We start from the raw sequence: 4,746 nt of genomic DNA on the forward strand, positions 1-4,746 counted from the left end.
AAATATGCACCAACACTATTGAGCAATCTCAAGTGAGTACATAGACCCTTCTTTTACCGTTTTCAAACATTTTGGGGTGAAACACATGTACCTACTTGTTACTTTCGTGCTTTTTCATGTTTTTATATCATATGCTTGCTATGTTCATATAGTACATGTATAGTACATGATTTCATCCTTGTTTTTGCTATGTATGTTTTATTAACATGCTAGTACATTGATTTCATAAACACATTTGTTTAATATGATCATTTCAGCATATGTACACATTTATTTACATCATATTCATGCAATGTGTGTTCATTTTTGCATACTTAGTACATTGTTTTCACATAACATGCTTACATTTGGTATGACATTTGGTTTGTTTAACGGGACAAAAGTACGTTCATTAACATTGGCCACGCCGCTCGGTAGTAAGTAGTGGTACCATAGGAATTGACAACTCCCATTTCTGGCTTCCTAGGTTTGTTTGGAAGTAGGAAATGACTGAATCCGATATACATAATTTAGATAAACCTTTAATTGAATGTATACGTTTTAACAATACCGCATAGATGTTTGTATCAGTAAAGCATGCATTTATTTTACAAAGCATAACTTTTGAATTAAACTCTGATTTATTCAAATACATTGTTTTGTGCATTTTACCTATGGTTTTGCGTGGCATTTTTCGCTTGCCATACATAAGATTTGATTATACGTTACATGATTCACATTTGACATTAGACATTGTTTATACATAAACATTTTGACGTTTGTTTAAACAAGACATTTTGGTGGATTGTTTGGGTAAGTGATTTAAATAACAAGGCATGTGTAGTATGATTTAAGCATGGTGGATACGCCGCTGGTACTTCCTCTATATAAGTGCTTTTATGATATTACATATCTTAGCGTTATTTAAACCATTTCAATTTAGACATATTACATTTTACACAAATAACATATCCTCACAAGACATTGTTTTATAAACAGTTTATTTTATACAAACTCATTTTACTTGGTTATTTATTTAACCATACAAACTCATCTGATTTCTTATCGAATTTTCGTATGATTTATAAAAGATAACATTTTACAAGATTCATGACTAACTTTTATTAAACATTTCTTTAAACTTAAGTCATGAATCCTAAAATTAACAAAACCTATGTATCTCACATGCATTTTTATGCTGACGTACCTATTTTCACATGTGTTTTCAAGAGCTGATGCATAGGAATGATCAAGATACACTTAGGCGGACATGTGCCTTAGTGACATAAAATGAAGCTAGAATAGTTTAACTATATTATGTACTCTTGTGTGACAACCGGTAATTAACGCCTCTTAATTACGCGATTAACAAACATTTAAGGAAATAATAATTAGAGTTTAAGGTACGAATTAACTTAATTAGGCCTTTTGGAGTGCCGTCAATCCGACTCTACAGTGCGCGTATGGTGATTTTGGGGAAAATCTGCTAGATATTGAACGATAACGGACTGAAACCGTACAAAATACTAACAACGCCGACAAATACCAAGTTTATACGTATAACTTATAGTTATGATTGTAGATTTGCAAAAAAAAATTATCCTTTTGAACGACACAAAGCGCGAACGAAAAACGCGGAAACAGTAACGCACCGACAACCAACGACGAAACGGAAGCGCCGGACTCGAATTCCATCTCGATATGAATATATTATGATATATTTAGCTTCCTTTTTAAATTTTATCACCCGTACTCGAAACCGGATCGAAAAATGCATTAATATGACAATCGATGCATTCTACGCAATTTTTAACGCGACCAACGATCAAATGCGACAAACAACGATTATTGATATTACTTTACATATTATAAACTTGAAATTTTGTTTTGCGACATTTTATAGAGTTCGGGTTTGAAAACGGGTTCGTAGGAATTACGGGCCACCTAAACATGAGATTGGGCTTGTGGGCCTTGGGCCCAAGCCCAAAGCCCACTACTAAACCCTAAGTATAAATGTGTAGTGATACCATTAGCTTTTCATTTGAAACCCCTGATCAAACCTACACGCACACAATGAGAAAGCCCTGCACTCCATCTTCTTTGTGAGTAACCCTAGTTCCCAAACTCCCTCCTTCCAAACACAGATCAAAAGAAAACCCGCAAACCATCTTTTTATCTGCTCTCTCTGGGTTAACGATCAGCCACCACCAACCGGTGGTGTCGTATGGTGGTGCTGCGGCGAGATCGAAAAACGAGAGAGGAGAGAGAGAACATAGCGAGGAGAGAGAGAGGAATCAGAGAGAGAGAGAGAGAGAGTAGTGAGAGGAACGGGACCCGGGCACGACAAACGGCGACAGCAGAGCCGTCACGACGGCGGCAGTGGCACTTTTGATTCCGACAGTTTCACGGTTAGACCCCCCCCCCCCGGTTCATTCTCCGGATCTTTGGTCGGACCGGCTCTGTTTCTGTTGATGATCCGCTGTTGAAGATGATGATGATGATAAGCTGATGATGATGACAGAGAACAGACGATGGCGGTGTGTCTCTGACGAGCTCCGGTTAGTGAGCCGGGTTTGTTATTTTTTTTATTATTTCTTTTACTCAGATCCGTTAGATTTGTGCACTCAAAATCCACGTTTTATGTTTTGTATAGTCCGATTCTGATGCTGTCGAAGTTCGGTTCTTTCAGTTTCAGCAGGTTCTGGTCAACAGTGACAACTGGTCAGCGTGTTCGAGATACATTAGTTTCAGTTCGGTTGACTCGGTCGAACCGAGTCAACCTGGTCAAGCCTGGTCAACTCAGCGAGTCAACTCGGTCAACCCAGTCGACTCGGTCAACTCAGTCAAACGTCGAGAACGTGAAAGACCCGGTAAAGTTAGCGTAGCGAATTAGTCTACGTTAGATTTTATTTACTATACGCGAACCGAGCTCGACCCGACTAACTAACGGTTTTACATATAGTGATTTTGTTTCGTATTCGACGTTTTGATATATTTAACGTAAAAATTATATAATGTTTGTTGAGTGATTGCTGAATTTTGACGACTAACGACAACTTGAGTTGTCGGGGTTATTCCAAAAACAAAGGAAGCTCTGTCCGTTTTTCGTTAAAAATCCAAAATACCAAAACGTAACTCTATTGTTTAAATGTCACGTATTGAAATTCGAGCTTTTCGTATAGCATAAATAAGAAGACGTATTTATTTTTCCGACGCTATAAGTTAACGAAAACCGATATTTGATTTAAGATAAATATAATTATTTATATTTGTTTCAAACGTCCAAACCTCGGAAACTTTCACAACGAAACTATGACTAGTTGTATTTCGTTTAAACGTCGTTTTTCGAATAATATTTTTTTTAAATAAATATAATTATTTATATTTATTTCAAATGCCGTGTATATTTACAAATATAATTGTTTTATATTTATTTCAAACGACGGAATCCGGACTTTATATATTTCAAACATTTAGTATACGATACTCCAAGCGTCTTTATAACATAAATATAATAGTCCACATTTGTTTCAAATATCGCGAATTCGAATGTTTATTTCGCACGCCAACTTTAAACCCTTATGTGAAATAGATTGAGTTGTTATATTTATTGCAGGCGTCGACGACTCGAATGTTTTCGAGTGACTTTATAACAACGGTATATTTGTTTATATTGGCTTCAAACACCAAGTTTTCGAGTATATATATCTATATATATGTATATATATTCATCTACTTCCATCCTACGAAAACTACAACGGTGTATTACCGTATCATATACGACACAACAAGACGCTCCATTATCCATATACGTATTTCTATTCGCGACAACTAACACGGCTATGTAAATATATTATATTTATGGATATAAATATACATGTATATATCTTAATCACTCGAAAACTAAGTCGATCTCGAGACTTAGTTTTATCCCGATTATAAACGGGATCAACTAACAATAGTTTGGTTATTTCAAACCAAGATAATAACACCTTTATAGAATCGTTTATTTAACGATTCGGTAGAGCTCGGACACGTAGTTTAGCTACGTTTAAACTAGAAACTGACAAGTTATTCCCTGTTAGGAATACTATAGATGCACGCTAGCCAATTCACATTCTCGGAACGACACTATGGAATATACACTTAGCTAGCTTTGTACAAGGATATCAAGGTGAGTTCATAACCCCCACTTTTTACTGTTTTTACATTTTTATAAATGTTTTCGGGGGTGGAAAGACATGCAAGTTTTTGCAAAAGTAAATAACTTTTCGATGAACGAAAACTCATATTTATAAACCGTGTTGCGAATGAATTTCAAGGAACTTAAATGGTTTACGAATGATTTCGATCAAACATACCGGTTTTACAAATTTGATCCGCATATTACGAAACGTGCATGATTTTCTAATGGGTACGGGTGACACAGTCGAGGTGATTCGACACAGTCGAGGTGATTCGACACAGTCGAGGGGATTCGACACAGTCGAGGTTATTCGACACAGTCGAGGTGATTCACACAGTCGAGGTTATTTGACACAGTCGAGGTGATTCGACACAGTCGAGTAATTCACACAGTTGAGGTGATTCGACACAGTCGAGGTGATTCGACACTAAAAACCGTCTACACAGGTTGAGTACTTCCTATGTCGCCGCATACGTTAATGTCCTCGCGAAACATTAACGATCAACCTGTTCATAGACGCTTTACATACCCATTTACAACATTAAAACTTTCATATATTCATAAGATTCATTTGATGGAAA

At 36.3% G+C, this 4,746-nt stretch overlaps 1 long non-coding RNA gene across 2 annotated transcripts; it reads left to right on the forward strand.

Moving 5' to 3' along the window:
• Positions 1–2,438: 2,438 nt before the first annotated feature.
• On the forward strand, positions 2,439–4,170 carry LOC110872109. 2 transcript variants are annotated; one of them, XR_002554154.2, is made up of 3 exons: positions 2,439–2,537; positions 2,669–2,849; positions 4,065–4,170. It is a non-coding gene; the product is annotated as an uncharacterized LOC110872109 (long non-coding RNA). The 2 variants fall into 2 exon arrangements; XR_002554153.2 differs by lacking the exon at positions 4,065–4,170 and having other exon boundaries at positions 2,669–3,008.
• Positions 4,171–4,746: the final 576 nt, after the last annotated feature.

This window comes from Helianthus annuus, chromosome 4 (assembly GCF_002127325.2).
Source record: "Helianthus annuus cultivar XRQ/B chromosome 4, HanXRQr2.0-SUNRISE, whole genome shotgun sequence".
NCBI lineage: Eukaryota > Viridiplantae > Streptophyta > Magnoliopsida > Asterales > Asteraceae > Helianthus > Helianthus annuus.